This window comes from Engystomops pustulosus, chromosome 1 (assembly GCF_040894005.1).
Source record: "Engystomops pustulosus chromosome 1, aEngPut4.maternal, whole genome shotgun sequence".
Taxonomy (NCBI): Eukaryota; Metazoa; Chordata; class Amphibia; order Anura; family Leptodactylidae; genus Engystomops; species Engystomops pustulosus.
This window is the reverse complement of record NC_092411.1, coordinates 221429968-221448150: the sequence shown is the minus strand read 5'-3', so window position 1 is coordinate 221448150 and position 18183 is coordinate 221429968.

The window sequence follows — 18183 nt, the reverse complement described above, 5'->3', positions numbered from 1 at the left end:
GTACCAAACCCGAATCTCTTCAAAACCTCCCAGAGGAAGACCCACTCCACCCTGTCGAAGGCCTTGGCTGCATCAATCGACAGGATGGAGCGCGTCCCCCCCCCGGCCCAACTGTATACCTGCCAGGACCTTTCTAATGTTACTGGACATATATCTCCCTGGGAGAAAACCGGACTGGTCAGGATGGATCAACCCCCCGGCAACGGTTTGTAATCTTATGGATAGGGCTTTCGCATATATTTTAATATCTGTGTTAATAAGGGATATCGGACGGTATGATTCTATTTCTGTATTAACTTTGTTTTTTTTGGGAATAAGTGATATTATTGCCTCATTCAACGACCCCGGTAACCTTCCCTCTCCCAGTGAATGCCTCAATACATCTGCTCAGATCGGGATTAACACCTTACCACATCTCCGGTATAGTTCAAAGGGTAGTCCATCCGACCCGGGGGTTGTGTTTCCCGCTATAGTGCCAAGGGCTGCCTCTAAGTCTTTCCCCGTGATTGGTTCATCCAATTGTCCCCTTTGGTCAGGGGTTAGCTGCGGGAACTCAATCCCCTCAAGGTACTCTATAATCTTATCTCCCCCTTGTGTTGAGTTTGAGGAGTATAACTCGGAAAAGAAATTAACAAACTCCTTCTGAATTATATTTTGATTGTTTGTCAAATTCCCCTCTCTAGTCCTTATTACATTTATACCGGGGTTGTGGTCTTGGCTTTGTACCACCCTGGCTAGCATCCTACCGGGTTTACCCCCCCTCATAATATTTCCTGTATCCTGCAAAGAAATTGGCGTGTTCTGCTTTATCTATTAATTCATCTGACAATTCCTTATGGGCCACGTTCAGTTTCTCAAAGTTCTCTACGTTTGGTGTTATTCTGTAGTTTTCCCTGTATTTTTTAATGTTCTCTTTTAGCTTCCCTTCCTTTATTCGTTGAGTTTTCCTAGCCCAGTGAATTTTATTATATAGAAAACCCCGAATATGAGATTTTAATGCTTCCCAGACGATCCCTATATCCATACTCCCTTTATTGTCTTCCCAGAATGACTCTATCTCCTCCATCAGGGCTTGATCCATGTCCAATATTGTCAACCAGTGTGCATTAATTCTAAACGGTAATGTATTCCCCCCACTAATATGTTTACTCCTTACATCTAGTACTATGGGATAGTGATCGGATATGGTATTAGGTTCGTATGTCATTTTTATTATATGTTCCATATAGGTCCTATTGCACAGGGCGAGATCTATCCTAGACATACTTTTGTGTGATCTACTGAAACACGAATATGCTTTTTTTTGTGGGTATTTTTGTCTCCATATGTCTAGCAGTCCTGCCTCATCACAGATCTTTTTCAGGGGTGTCTCTCCTTCTATTTTCCTAGCGGGATCGCATGCTATTCTATCTATCTCAGGATTCATTATGCAATTGTAGTCTCCACAGGCCAATACTGGACAGTTCGGGCAATTGTCCAAGAACAACAGCAAATGCCTAATAATCTCCGAAGAATATGGAGGTGGGATATAAACAAAGGCCAGAACACATCTCAGGCCTTCCAGAATTGCGTCAATAAAAACATACCGGCCATAATCGTCGGATTTGTGTTTCAATACCTTTAGGTCTATTCTCTGGTGAATTAAAACACTAACTCCCCTCGAAAGATTGGTGTGACAAGAATGGAACTGTTTCCCTATCCATTTACGCTCTAATCTGCTGATTGTTTCTTGTGTTAGGTGGGTTTCTATTAAGGATACAATGGCTGGAAGGTGCCTATTTATACAGTCGAAAATGGCAACTCTTTTAATACGTTCCCCCATTCCTCGGACGTTCCAAGTTAGTATCTTAGTAGTCCCCATAACTCAAGGAGGTGAGAGGAAAAAAAAAAAAAAAAAAACCCAAACAAACCAATCCCCCCCCCCTCTTACCGGGTTCCCTTCACTTTTATTTGGCCTACAAACCATTTCTTGTAGGTCTCTCCACCCCGACCTCACCTCTCCATTTCTCCCCCTCCCTTCGCCCTGCTATCCCAGCCTTCCCGATACATAGTCACAAGGATGATTGGTCACTCTAACAGTCTCATAACCCTTTTAAATCTAACCACTCCGTCACTTGTTCCGGAGTTTCGAAAAAAAAACAAAGCCTCGTCCTGGTAGATAACCCTTAATTTGGAGGGAAATAAAAGAGCGTATCTTAAGTTAGCCTTCTGTAATCTCCTTTTAACCTCCACAAAATTCTTCCTTTTATTTTGCGTGGTTTTTGAGTAGTCCGGGAATAACATAATTTTTGAATTTCCATAAAACACTTCACCCTTCTCCCTTACTCTCTTTAACACTGCATCTCTATCTCTGGACAGCAGTAATTTCACAATAAGATGTCTTGGCCCCGCTCCAGGAGGGGGCGCTTTACCTGGTACTCTATGTGCCCGTTCTACACAGAATAAAGGAGATACATTTTCTTTTCCCACTATCTCAGTAAGCCATTTCTTCATGAACTCAATAGGCTTTCCGGCAAGCCGACCACCCGTATATTAGCTCTCCGGGACCTATCTTCCATCTCGTCTAGCTTTTTTTGGACGGAGCTTCTACCTTCCTTGAGGTGATTAATCTCTTTTTTCAAACAGCTCACTTTTTTTGTTAATTCGCCTATCTTAGTATCATTCCCTTTAAGTTTCTCCCTTATTCCCTTTAACTCTCCCTTCATCGAGGAAATTTCTATCTCAAATTTGTTCGTCAATTCCAGGACTGAGGCTTTACAATCTTTTATAGCTTGCAAGATTTCCAGGACCGAGTCCTTATTCAATGTCACGTTCGCCTCTGACCCACTGTCTCTTTCCGCATCCTCTATTCCTACTCTATTAGGCCCAATCTCGTCTTGTACGGTTCCATCTATATTCGGTCTGGTGGACCCCTTGAGGTCTGTCCCTTGTTTCTGACTCACTTTGGTCCTCGTCTGGGGGGATTGCCACATTTTATCCAATTTGTTCTCTCCCTTTAGGGTCCCTTTTTCCTTTGGTGAAACCACCCCTTGAGATTTCCTTTTCTCTGCCTTATCAACTTTAGGCGCCATTCCCCCTCCTTTTGTCTCACAGGTGTGTTTTACCGCTTAAATACTACCCCTAACACTGGCCAAAGGGCCACCTGGTGGTTCGGTCTTCCAAGCAGCACTGACTTTCAGGTCACATAGAGCATCCGAACCAGCCAGATACACATTTCTTTTATATATTAAACATGTTATACCGAGGAGTCAAAGGGCAATATCACTGTATTTGCATTTACATATCAATAAGTATAAGACAGCCGACACTATATGCGAGAAAAGGGTTAGTAGCTGAAGAAAAAGGGTTGATAAGTGCGGGCAAAGGTGACTAATCTGCAGATTGTAGCATCGACCATTATCAAACTTTCTTATGCCTTGAATCACAATCAAACAGGGCCCATATTCCTTGAGAACTTATTCCTTGCTTCGAGGTTTGTGCGTTTAGATACAGCCGGCTACGACCCCTTCTCGCCTAGCACCTATTCAGTAAATGCTGATAGCTGGTCGGTAGATATAGAACCAGCAAAAACTGATGAATACAATCGGTAACATTAAAACTTAGATTATATCAATGTCAGTTAACAGGCATTAGCAGCTAAAGAACAGATTGTAATGTCCACCGTTATTAATTTCCTTATTGCCTTGAGCAATAATCAAGCCCAACACGCGTTTCTTAAGAGCTTAGTCCTTACTTCAATGGTTCATACGGTTTTATACAGACAACTGCGGCCCGTTCTCACCTAACACATAGTAGATAACAGCTTAGTAATTATAGCTTAAACGCCACTGTGTGTGAGTGGGGTCCAATTGGCAAAAGCCGCAACATATCTTAACAGCAGTACTCTGCCCAACCGCATTCCTTTAAGGGCAAGTCTGATCTATGTCTTTCAAAGCCGATTATATTCACCAATTATTCCTCCCCTACTTCAGGGGGACACAATATTGATCAGCTCACACTTAGTACCTACAACCGGTGATATTTAACGCAATTGTCTTAGTGTCAGTAGACAAGCAGCAGCGACTGGAGTTCAAATTAAATATCAACCGTTATCAATTTACTAGTTGCCTCAGGTAGTTGCCTCAGGAAACAGTCAAGTAGGGCCCTATTCTTAAGTGCTTACTCCTTGCTTCAGGGCTTATGCAGTTATATATGGCCAACTACAGCCCCCTCTCACATAACGCACACCTAGCGCACAGTAGGTCGATATTAATAAGCACACACAAGGTAGATCCACAGAGCAGGGTTAGTAACAAGCGGTTCCAACATTTAGGCGAGGACAGGCAGATACATCTTGAGTGCAGATTAAGTGTCAGTCGTTATCGTTCCCTTTATTGCCTTAGATAGCAGTCAAATGAGACAAATATTCTTAGGTACTGATTCCTTGCTTCAAGGCTTATACGATTATATGAAGCCAACTACAACCCCTTCTCGCCTTGCACACAATAGAAAGTTGTTAGTAAGCGGGTTGAAAGCAAATCTGGAGAGCAGGGTTAGTAGCCAGCGATTCCAGCATTAGGCACAAGCAAAAAAATATGGAAGAAAAAGGGAAAAAAAAACAAAAAAAAAACAAGAGAAACAGTTAGATTCCAGCATATGGTAGGGTATCTCACCACCTTCAGCCAACTGGCCATGAATTCATATCGCAGGCATCCACAGGTGGTCGTTGATTCCTAGTGATATGATTTCATATGGTGGTCACTCCAATCCTGCAAAGCCTTCGATGGTATCTCAGTGACCATCCAGGGTCCCCCTCGTGCAGCCGGGGTTCCGCAAAATACAGCTGCATAAGGCTGCAGGCACTTGCCGTCAGGCCCGTCACCCTCACACCAGGCACCGCTGCTATATGTGCTATGCACACCGACCCGCTGGTAACGCCACGGACCTCCACGAGCGCCCTGCCCCCACTCCACTTGAGCCGGTGAAGGATCCCGGCCTCTGGGACCTCCGAGTGTGCCAAGCCGCCAAATCGCCAGCGCGGGGACGGCGGCCTCAGCGCTCACATGTCACGTGCCCGGGGAGGAGATCGCTGCAGTTGGCAGGCTGCTCTCACAGGGCTGCGGCGGGAGGAGGAGGAGAGATGAGCGGCACCTTCACGTCATGCCGCTTCCGGTCGTCTCCGGTCCACTCGAACATCACTCGATATCATTTGATTTAGTCATCTTATTTTTTGATGGGCAATATGCTGTGCCTCATAATCTAGTTTGGATAACCTCACATTTTAAGTCTGTAGAAAACCAATTGGGCTTTAGCCATATATGTAGCAGGTTCACTACAGTTGCGTTTGGCTCTTGTTAGTTCTCCAGTTGGTTTCACTGTGTGAGATATATGAATGATTAATTATATTGACAGCTGTGGGTTTAGGAAAAAAACAATTATAAAATTATGATAATAAGGCTCTTTTGTTCCTGTGGCTGGCTCAGTGCTTCTCCTCTTACCCTAATTATGCACTGCTTCAGAGAATGATGTAATCACTGTGTTCTCCCTGACAGGCAGCAGTAATCAACCAGCTGCTGTGTATGAGTCATCCAGTTCAGGTTGATTAGTCCTGTCTGGACAGTTCAGGAAGGTCCGTGTAATGTGTTTATGCATGACAGCCAGGAGCACCCAGCCAGGAGCACATTTCCCAAGGCCCTAAATTTTATAATTGTTTTTTTAGCAAAACCACTTGGATCAGGGGTTAAACAAGATATGTTTCTGCATCAGTGTTGCTACAGCATTCTCAAGATATGTTTGGTTTACAATGCATATAAACAAATGGTAGATTTCCTTTAACCCTTTCACGACCCGTGACGTAATAGCACGTCACGGGTCGGCCGCGGGTGCATGGAGAGGGCTCACGCGCTGAGCCATCTCCATAGCCGGTAAGTCTTTGCTGCATATTGCAGCAAAGGCTTACCGGTAACACCCGCGATCGGTGCCATCTTTTTGAGGATCGCCGCTCCCCGTGACGTCATCGGGGAGCGGCGATCCGTCGCCATGGTAACCTCGGGTCTCGCGAAGACCCGAGGCTACTTCTGGTTAACCCATGCTATCAGCACATTGTAATGTATGAGGAGTAAAATCCCCATATACTGCCATACTGTAGTATGGCAGTATATGATAGGATCGTGCAGACCCCCTAGGGTTAAAGTACCCTAGGGAGTCTGAAAAGTACTAAAAATAAAAATAAAAAAAAGTTAAAAAAAAAAAAATTATAATAAAAAACCCTAAAAACTCAAATCACCCCCCTTTCCCTAGAACTGATATAAATATAAATAAACAGTAAAAATCATAAACACATTAGGTATCGCCGCGTCCGAAAATGCCCGATCTATCAAAATATGATAACGGTTTTTCACTGCGTTTAATCCCGTAACGGAAAATCGCGCCCAAATTCGAAAATGGCACTTTTTTTGTCATTTAAAAAAATTAAAAAATTCTATAAAAAGTGATCACAAGGTCGTACAGTCCTAAAATTGATAGCATTGTAAACGTCATCAAAATCCGCAAAAAATGACACCACCCACAGCTCAGTACACCAAAGTATAAAAAAGTTATTAGCGCCAGAAGATGGCAAAATCCCCAAAAAATTTTTTGTACAGGAGGTTTTAATTTTTTTAAATGTATGAAAACATTATACAACCTATACAAATTTGGTATCCCCGTAATCGTACCGACCCAAAGAATAAAGTAGACATGTCATTTGGGGCACACAGTGAAATCCGTAAGATCCAAGCCCACAAGAAGGCGGCACAAATGCGTTTTTTTACCAATTTCACTGCATTTGGAATTTTTTTCCCGCTTCCTAGTACACGGCATGGAATATTCAATACCATCTCTATGAAGTGCAATTTGTTACGCAGAAAATAAGCCGTCAAACAGCTCTGTACATGGAAAAATAAAAAAGTTATGGATTTTTGATCATGGGGAGTAAAAAATGAAAATGAAAAAACAAAAAAGGGCCAGGTCCTGAAAGGGTTAAATTAGATAAAATAATGTCTGTCAGAATTATTCTGAATGGGATCAGGTTTCAAGCTTTTGTGCTTGAAAATCACACCAAGAACTGCCTGTGATTGACAGCCCATCTCTGATCTTTCCTTGGGAAAGCTTGGTGTGTCTTTGAGGTTGTTCTGTCTGCAGCTGTGGTTTGAGTGATGGATGGTTGAACCAGTCAGTGCTAAAGGCATTGACAATTGCTGCTTTATATTCTGCCCAGTATAGAGGATGCTGGTTATTTAGTCTGATCTCTGCTATTTTGTGTTCTTGCTATCTTCCGTTCTGTGTATTTCACTTTTGCTTTGCCTACCAACCATTCTATTTGCTATTTGATTCTGTACCTCTGCTATCATTTTGGTTTTTACCTAGTTTGTCCGACTCAGCTTGTCTGTCTGTATTTGTTGTTTGTCCCTCAGTGTTGTGTATCACCCAGTGTTACCCCACTTTCGCTGTCTCAGACTTGTATTGATTTTCAGTGTACCATTGTGACCACTGGTCTATATCCGAATTCCTGTTCTCTGTCCAATCCAATATCCAGCAGCTTTCAGTCGAAGTAAGTCTTCCCTGTCACCTTGTAGGGTCACTCAGAGACCGTTAGATTCCGGATAGCGGGTTTGCCCTAGTCAGGGCAGTTTATCTGCTGCAGACAGGGCCATAGCCTGCATGGACGTCACAGGGTGAGTTCACCACCACTTACCCAGTCTGACAGCGCCAAGCCTGGTTGTGGTTGGACAGTTCCAGGACAGGTGCATTACAGTCTCCCCTAAAATAATTGTTTAAAATATCCTTCTAATTAATTACATGCATTAAAGTTGCCACAATGAGTTCTGTCAACAGCAGGATGGGAAGAACCTTAGGAATTGCCCAGTTTAGCCCCCCTCCCTAAGGCCAGCATGATGAACTCCCTCACCCTTTGGACCCAATAGCAGGCAATATGCTTGCTATGATGATAGTTACGCTCCTAGATCCAACCTGTACAATAATGATGTTATGATATATTAAAACAGTATAATTTTAAAAATAAAATAAATGAAAGAAAACATGCTTTAGAAATTCTACAACCTTTCGATCACTTTTACATATTTTTTTAGTTGCATAGGACCTTAGTTTTTTTTACTCATTAGTTAGAAAACAAAAAGTATATATGCTCTAGTATAGAAGTTTCCAATTATTTATGATCTAAGAGAGGGAAAGAACAGCATTACTTAGAGAACTTTTCTTATTCAAAAAAGCCATTCAGGTGCCACGAATAATGCCATAACTGTCACGCCAGCTTAAATCAAGCATTGCTATTAGGTATAGTACGCCATTGTTAGAGCTGTTCATTAAATGTATGTTTCTGAAGAAAGAATGAAATCTGAAACTCTCACTTGCAGTCTTTCCTCATAGCAACAAGCAACAAATTAATGTGCTTAAGAGATTAAATCTGAGCACCAGAGCTTGTGAAGAAGGAGCTTTACAAGCTCAGTTTGGAGAATAATGATAAAGTATAGAAAATATCAAAATGAAATGGCAGAAATTGGGTCAGGAATTTACAGTTTGTCTTTCACAAAGTTTCTTGGATTGTGTAATTTCTTCCACTGACTGCCCATGGTAGAACAAGCTCAAATGAGATCTAAATAATGTTATATAGAGATTTTGAGATCATATCTGTACATTAATAGGACATTATGGCTAGATTATATATAAACCTATGCATTATTTGTCTCTTTGATATAATATTGGAAAATATACCCCCCTGACCCACCATGGTTCTTTTTATTCATCTGCTTTGAATTACACTGTACCCCCCTTGTGTGTGTGTTGCTCCTAAAACCATGGTCTCTTGCTATGTTCTTGTAACACAGGCAATGGGTTCCCCTCATGGATAGGTCCCCCGTTACAAGTTTACTTACTGCTGCCTCGCTCAGCAATGTCTCTGCAAACCTCTACTCTGTACTATTGTTAAACTCCTCTATAAGGCTCTTTCTGCTGTAGTTTTCATAGGATGTGGTCATTGCTAGAGATGAGCGAACATACTCGTCCGAGCTTGATGCTCGTTCGAGCATTAGCGTACTCGAAACTGCTCGTTGCTCGGACGAGTATTTCGCCTGCTCGAGAAAATGGCAGCTCCCGCCGTTTTGCTTTTTGGCGGCCAGAAACAGAGCCAATCACAAGCCAGGAGACTCTGCACTCCACCCAGCATGACGTGGTACCCTCACACGTCGATAGCAGTGGTTGGCTGGCCAGATCAGGTGACCCTGGGATAGACTAGCCGCTGCCCGCACTGCTCGGATCATTCTCTGTCTGGATGCCGCTAGGGAGAGAGCTGCTGCTGGTCAGGGAAAGCGTTAGGGTGTTCTATTAGCTTACTGTTAGGCAGGAGTGAATCTACAACAACCCAACAGCCCTTCTTAGGGCTACAATAACGTTATCCTTTTTTTTTTATTTGCTTGTGGCTGGGCTTGCTGGCACTAGTAGTGCAGCTAGTACCATATTGTGAGGAATTAGCAGGGGGACTTGCTACCGTTGTGTTTAGCTCTTAGTGACACACATATCCACCTCAAACACCAAAGTGGGAAAATTTATTAGGGGTTTGATTTCAATTAGGCACAGTCTGGCAGTTTCTTTTTATTTTACATTTATTTTTTCATAACTCAGCGTCATCTCATCTGGCATAGTAGTGTGCTTTCATACTTGGCTAGAAAATAGCCATAGGAGAATCCAAAAGGCTTACTTACGTCTACAATAGCGTTATATATATTTGATTTCTGGTTGATCTGCTGGTGGCTGTAGTTGTTGCAGTGCATCTACTAGCAAATTGTGAGCAATTTGGAGTGAGACTTGCGACCACTGTGTTTTGCGCTTAGTGACGCACATATCCATCGCAAAGACCGAAGTGGGAAAATTTATTAGGGCCCGGGGTTGTATTTCAATTAGGCACAGTCTGCCATTTCCTTTTTTATTTTACGTTTATTTTTTTCATAACTCAGCGTCATCTCATCTGGCATAGTAGTGTGCTTTCATACTTGGCTAGAAAATAGCCATAGGAGAATCCAAAAGGCTTACTTACGTCTACAATAGCGTTACATATATTTGATTTCTGGTTGATCTGCTGGTGGCTGTAGTTGTTGCAGTGCATCTACTAGCAAATTGTGAGCAATTTGGAGTGAGACTTGCGACCACTGTGTTTTGCGCTTAGTGACGCACATATCCATCGCAAAGACCGAAGTGGGAAAATTTATTAGGGCCCGGGGTTGTATTTCAATTAGGCACAGTCTGCCATTTCCTTTTTTATTTTACGTTTATTTTTTTCATAACTCAGCGTCATCTCATCTGGCATAGTAGTGTGCTTTCATACTTGGCTAGAAAATAGCCATAGGAGAATCCAAAAGGCTTACTTACGTCTACAATAGCGTTACATATATTTGATTTCTGGTTGATCTGCTGGTGGCTGTAGTTGTTGCAGTGCATCTACTAGCAAATTGTGAGCAATTTGGAGTGAGACTTGCGACCACTGTGTTTTGCGCTTAGTGACGCACATATCCATCGCAAAGACCGAAGTGGGAAAATTTATTAGGGCCCGGGGTTGTATTTCAATTAGGCACAGTCTGCCATTTCCTTTTTTATTTTACGTTTATTTTTTTCATAACTCAGCGTCATCTCATCTGGCATAGTAGTGTGCTTTCATACTTGGCTAGAAAATAGCCATAGGAGAATCCAAAAGGCTTACTTACGTCTACAATAGCGTTACATATATTTGATTTCTGGTTGATCTGCTGGTGGCTGTAGTTGTTGCAGTGCATCTACTAGCAAATTGTGAGCAATTTGGAGTGAGACTTGCGACCACTGTGTTTTGCGCTTAGTGACGCACATATCCATCGCAAAGACCGAAGTGGGAAAATTTATTAGGGCCCGGGGTTGTATTTCAATTAGGCACAGTCTGCCATTTCCTTTTTTATTTTACGTTTATTTTTTTCATAACTCAGCGTCATCTCATCTGGCATAGTAGTGTGCTTTCATACTTGGCTAGAAAATAGCCATAGGAGAATCCAAAAGGCTTACTTACGTCTACAATAGCGTTACATATATTTGATTTCTGGTTGATCTGCTGGTGGCTGTAGTTGTTGCAGTGCATCTACTAGCAAATTGTGAGCAATTTGGAGTGAGACTTGCGACCACTGTGTTTTGCGCTTAGTGACGCACATATCCATCGCAAAGACCGAAGTGGGAAAATTTATTAGGGCCCGGGGTTGTATTTCAATTAGGCACAGTCTGCCATTTCCTTTTTTATTTTACGTTTATTTTTTTCATAACTCAGCGTCATCTCATCTGGCATAGTAGTGTGCTTTCATACTTGGCTAGAAAATAGCCATAGGAGAATCCAAAAGGCTTACTTACGTCTACAATAGCGTTACATATATTTGATTTCTGGTTGATCTGCTGGTGGCTGTAGTTGTTGCAGTGCATCTACTAGCAAATTGTGAGCAATTTGGAGTGAGACTTGCGACCACTGTGTTTTGCGCTTAGTGACGCACATATCCATCGCAAAGACCGAAGTGGGAAAATTTATTAGGGCCCGGGGTTGTATTTCAATTAGGCACAGTCTGCCATTTCCTTTTTTATTTTACGTTTATTTTTTTCATAACTCAGCGTCATCTCATCTGGCATAGTAGTGTGCTTTCATACTTGGCTAGAAAATAGCCATAGGAGAATCCAAAAGGCTTACTTACGTCTACAATAGCGTTACATATATTTGATTTCTGGTTGATCTGCTGGTGGCTGTAGTTGTTGCAGTGCATCTACTAGCAAATTGTGAGCAATTTGGAGTGAGACTTGCGACCACTGTGTTTTGCGCTTAGTGACGCACATATCCATCGCAAAGACCGAAGTGGGAAAATTTATTAGGGCCCGGGGTTGGATTTCAATTAGGCACAGTCTGCCATTTCCTTTTTTATTTTACGTTTATTTTTTTCATAACTCAGCGTCATCTCATCTGGCATAGCAGTGTGCTTTTATACTTGGCTAGAAAATAGCCATAGCAATAGGATAGCATCGTTTGGTTTTAAAAACTAAAAAACACACAAATAAAAAAAAAAAAAAAAAAAAAAACGTTAAAAAAAAAATTAAAGTTATAACTCTCATTTTCAAAATGTTTAACCCGAGGGCTAGGGGTAGAGGACGAGGGCGGGGACGTGGGCGTCCAACTACTGCAGGGGTCAGAGGCCGTGGTCCTGGGCGGGGTGAGACACCACCTGCTGATGATGAAGGAGCAGGGGAACGCCGCAGAGCTACACTCCCTAGGTTCATGTCTGAAGTTACTGGGACTCGTGGTAGAGCACTGTTGAGGCCAGAACAGTGCGAACAGGTGATGTCGTGGATTGCCGACAATGCTTCGAGCAATTTGTCCACCAGTCAGTCTTCCACGCAGTCCACCCATGTCACCGAAATCGGCACTCCTCCAGCTCCTGCACCTCAGCCTCCTCCCCCCCAGTCTGCCCCCTCCCAGCAAAATTTGCCATTTGAACCGGCATACTCTGAGGAACTGTTTTCTGGACCCTTCCCACAGTCACAAACCACTTGTCCTGCTGCTGCTGAGCAATTTTCCGATGCCCAGGTTTTCCACCAGTCGCAGTCTGTGGGTGATGATGACCTTCTTGACGTAGTGGAAGAAGTGTGTAAAGAGGTGTCCGACGATGATGAGACACGGTTGTCAGACAGTGGGGAAGTTGTTGTCAGGGCAGGAAGTCCGAGGGGGGAGCAGACTGAGGGATCGGAGGATGATGAGGTGACAGACCCAAGCTGGGTTGAGAGGCCGGGTGAACACAGTGCTTCTGAGACGGAGGAGAGTCCTCGACCAGAACAGGTTGGAAGAGGCAGTGGTGGGGCCAGACGGAGAGGCAGGGCCAGAGCTGGTGCATCAGCGCCAAATGTGTCAACTAGTGAAGCTCCCGTGGCGAGGGCTCCTGCGGCGAGGGCTAGATTTTCAGAAGTCTGGAGGTTCTTTAAGGAAACACCGGATGACCGACGGACTGTGGTGTGCCAAATTTGCCAAACCAGGATCAGCAGGGGTTCCACCACTAATAGCTTAACTACCACCAGTATGCGCAGGCATATGAATGCTAAACACCCCACTCAGTGGCAACAAGCGCTTTCACCTCCGGCCGTGCACACCACTGCTCCTTCCCCTGTGTCAGCTGATAGTCAGCCCCCTGCCCAGGACCCTGCCACAAAAACCCCATCGTCGCCTCCACGATCCTCCACAGCATCCACCAGCGTTCAGCTCTCCATACCCCAGACGCTGGAGCGGAAACGCAAATATAGTGCAACCCACCCGCACGCCCAAGCCCTTAATGTGCACATCTCAAGATTGCTAAGCCTGGAGATGCTGCCCTATAGGCTAGTAGAGACCGAGGCCTTTCGCAGCCTCATGGCGGCGGCCGCCCCTCGGTATTCGGTCCCCAGCCGCCACTACTTTTCCCGATGTGCCGTCCCAGCCCTGCACCAGCACGTGTCAGACAACATAATCCGTGCCCTGACCAACGCCGTTTCTGACAAGGTCCACCTGACCACGGACACGTGGACGAGTGCTGCCGGGCAGGGCCACTATATATCGCTGACGGCACATTGGGTTAACTTGGTGGAGGCTGGGACCGAGTCTGACCCTGCGGCTGGTCATATACTGCCGACGCCGAGGATTGCGGGGCCTACCTCGGTCCAGGTGTTTCAGGCCTACTATGCCTCCTCCTCCTCCCACCCCTCCTCCACCTCCTCCTCCGAACGACCATCCGTGGGCATGGCGCCATCAGTCGCTAGCTCTAGGCACAGCAGCAGTGCCGTCGCTAAGCGACAGCAGGCGGTGCTGAAACTGCTGAGCCTAGGCGATAAAAGGCACACCGCCCAAGAACTATTACAGGGCATCACGGCGCAGACTGATCTGTGGCTGGCACCGCTGAACCTGAAGCCAGGCATGGTTGTGTGTGACAACGGCCGTAACCTGGTGGCGGCTCTGCAACTCGGCAGACTGACACATGTGCCATGCCTGGCCCATGTGTTAAATCTGATAGTTCAGCGTTTCCTCAAGACATACCCCAATCTGTCTGATTTGCTCACGAAGGTGCGCCGCATCTGTGCGCATTTCAGGAAGTCCAGCACAGATGCTGCCACTCTCAGGGCAGCGCAGCGCCGCCTCCAACTGCCCGCTCACCGACTGTTGTGCGACGTGCCCACGAGGTGGAATTCAACACTGACCATGTTATCCAGAGTTTACCAGCAGCGCCGAGCGATTGTAGACTGCCAGATGTCAACTTCCACCAGAACTGGTAGTCAGGTCAGTCAGCTTCCTCAAGTCTACAATGAGGAGTGGACGTGGATGTCTGATATCTGTCAGGTGCTGAGTAACTTTGAGGAGTCAACACAGATGGTCAGTGGCGATGCCGCCATCATCAGCCTCACCATCCCGCTGCTTGGCCTGTTGAAAAACTCTCTGGTCAGCATGAAGTCGGAAGCTTTGCGCTCCTCACAAGAGACGGGGGAAGAAGATTCCCTTGTTGATAGCCAAAGCACCCTTAGGTCTGTTTCTCAGCGCATATCGGAGGAGGTGGAGGAGGATGAGGAGGAAGAGGAGGAGAATGTTGGCGAGACACAAGAGGGGACCATTGCTCAGACCTTCACTGTTCAGCGTGTATGGGCAGAAGAAGAGGAGTTGGAGGAGTTGGAGGAGGAGGAGATGGACAGTCAGGCCAGTGAGGGGAGTGAATTCTTGAGAGTTGGGACTCTGGCGCATATGGCAGATTTCATGCTAGGCTGCCTATCCCGTGACCCTCGCGTTCAAAGAATTTATTCCAGCACCGATTACTGGGTGTTCACTCTCCTGGACCCACGGTACAAGCAAAATCTTTCCACTCTCATCCCTGGAGAGGAAAGGAGTGTGAGAATGCATGAATACCAGCAGGCCCTGGTGCACAAGCTGAAACAGTATTTCCCTTCTGACAGCGCTAGCGGCAGAGTGCGTAGTTCTGCGGGACAAGTAGCGAGGGAGAGTAGGCGAGCAGGCAGCTTGTCCAGCACTGGCAAGGGTACGCTTTACAAGGCTTTTGCCAGCTTTATGTCACCCCAGCAAGACACTGTCACCTGTCCCCAGTCTCGGCAGAGTAGGGCTGATCTTTACAGAAAGATGGTGAGGGAGTACGTAGCTGACCATACCATCGTCCTAAATGATCACACAGCTCCCTACAACTACTGGGTTTCAAAGCTGGACATGTGGCACGAACTGGCGCTGTACGCCTTGGAGGTTCTTGCCTGCCCTGCCGCTAGCGTCTTGTCCGAGCGGGTTTTCAGTGCAGCTGGTGGCATCATCACCGATAAGCGTACACGCCTGTCGACTGACAGCGCTGACAGGCTGACGCTTATCAAAATGAATAAAGCCTGGATTTCTCATAATTTCCAATCTCCACCAGGTGAAGGAAGCTCAACCTGAATAATTTATCCACTCCTCCTCCTCCTCATTTTCCTCCTTCTCCTCCTCTTTGTACAGTAAAGCAGAGGAAACTGGCTATTTTTTGACAGGGCCCACTGGCTCTAGCTATAGTACTTTATGCATGTAATTTTTCTGGAGGGCCACCGACCCGGTCCTCTGTTTTCAACAATTTTTGGGAGTGCCACATACAGGCACTCAATCTATTCAATTTTTCTGGAGGACCACCTACCTGCTCCTCTGGTTTGAAAACTTTTTTGGACTGCCACATACAGGCACTCAATCTATTCCATTTTTCTGGAGGGCCACCTACCTGCTCCTCTGGTTTGAAAACTTTTTTGGACTGCCACATACAGGCACTCAATCTATTCCATTTTTCTGGAGGGCCACCTACCTGCTCCTCTGGTTTGAAAACTTTTTTGGACTGCCACATACAGGCACTCAATCTATTCCATTTTTCTGGAGGGCCACCTACCTGCTCCTCTGGTTTGAAAACTTTTTTGGACTGCCACATACAGGCACTCAATCTATTCCATTTTTCTGGAGGGCCACCTACCTGCTCCTCTGGTTTGAAAACTTTTTTGGACTGCCACATACAGGCACTATCCAAATTGAATTGTCTCCATAGCAGCCTCCACACGTTGTCTCCATTGCTACCTCCAAAAGTCGTTTATATAGCTGCCTCCATACATCGTCCCTTTATCAAACGAGGTGTGTCAGGCCGAAATTTGGGTTGTTTTCATGGATTCCACATCAAAGTTGTTAACCTTGTCGCCACCCTGCTGTGTTATCCACAAAATACACTGGCAAACTTTTACCATTTACGGATATTATTTCAGCGCTTCTTGCGCATCTGTTTACATTCCCCTCACCCGCCATATCCTAAACTTATAAGAACGCTACTACACTTGATCTTATACAAAAGGTTCTTAGAAGTGCTGTTTGGGGAGTAGCCTAGAGACAGGGGCTTGGATTGGCGAAAGCTCGCCTGGCAGCGGAGCGCCAGCTCCATGCGCATCATGCGCTTCTTGCGCATCTGTTTACATTCCCCTCACCCGCCATATCCCAAACTTATAAGAACGCTACTACACTTGATCTTATACAAAAGGTTCTTAGAAGTGCTGTTTGGGGAGTGGCCTAGAGACAGGGGCTTGGATTGGCGAAAGCTCGCCTGGCAGCGGAGCGCCAGCTCCATGCGCATCATGCGCTTCTTGCGCATCTGTTTACATTCCCCTCACCCGCCATATCCCAAACTTATAAGAACGCTACTACACTTGATCTTATACAAAAGGTTCTTAGGAGTGCTGTTTGGGGAGTAGCCTAGAGACAGGGGCTTGGATTGGCGAAAGCTCGCCTGGCAGCGGAGCGCCAGCTCCATGCGCATCATGCGCTTCTTGCGCATCTGTTTACATTCCCTTCACCCGCCATATCCCAAACTTATAAGAACGCTACTACACTTAACTTGGTGCAGGCTGGGACCGAGTCTGACCCTGGGGCTGGTCATATACTGCCGACGCAGAGGATTGCGGGGCCTACCTCGGTCCAGGTCTAAAAAAGGCCTACTATACCTCTTCCTCCTCCCACCCCTCCTCCACCTCCTCCTCCTCCTCCGAATTACCATCCGTGGGCATGGCGCCATCAGTCGGTAGCTCTAGGCACAGCAGCAGTGCCGTCGCTAAGCGACAGCAGGCGGTGCTCAAACTGCTGAGCCTAGGCGATAAAAGGCACACCGCCCAAGAGCTATTACAGGGCATTCCACATCAAACTTGTTAACTTTGTCGCCACCCTGCTGTGTAATCCACAAAATATACTGGCAAACTTTTATCATTTACGGATATTATTTCAGCGCTTCTTGCGCATCTGTTTACATTCCCCTCACCCGCCATATCCCAAACTTATAAGAACGCTACTACACTTGATCTTATACAAAAGGTTCTTAGAAGTGCTGTTTGGGGAGTAGCCTAGAGACAGGGGCTTGGATTGGCGAAAGCTTGCCTGGCAGCGGAGCGCCAGCTCCATGCCAAGGTCCAACTAACATAGTTTTAACTGCAGCACCTTTAATCTACTACTAGTTCACTGCCTCCATACATGGTCCCCTTATCAAACGAGCTGTGTCAGGCAGAATTTTGGATTGTTTTCATGGCTTCCATGTTAACTTTGTCGCCACCCTGCTGTGTAATCCACAAAATATACTGGCAAACTTTTATCATGTACCGATATTATTTGAGCGCTTCTTGCTCACCTCCTTTGGTTCCTTTGGTTCCCATTGGTTTGAAGCCTGAGTCCATTTAGGGTATGTTGCCATGACACTCTCTAGCCTGCCGCTGCTGCCGCTGCCGCTGCCTCTGCATGCCATCCCCTATAGTGTCAGGGTCAATTATTGGATGTTTTAGATGCTATCTAGCCTCATTCGGTCACTCTGTCATGGCCATGCTGTTGCCCATAATTTTGGCATAATGGTGCGATTAAGCAGCCTCAGAGGCATCCATGCATGCTGCCCCTGCTGTTTCCTGTCCATTTCCGTGGTGTTTCCATCCTTTTCTGAGGTTCCCAGGAGTTTGGCCAAGCTTCCCTGTGCAGAGCCTTGGTCCCCTTGAAAAATGCTCGAGTCTCCCATTGACTTCAATGGGGCTCGTTACTCGAAACGAGCACTCGAGCATCGGGAAAAGTTTGTCTCGAATAACGAGTACCCGAGCATTTTAGTGCTCGCT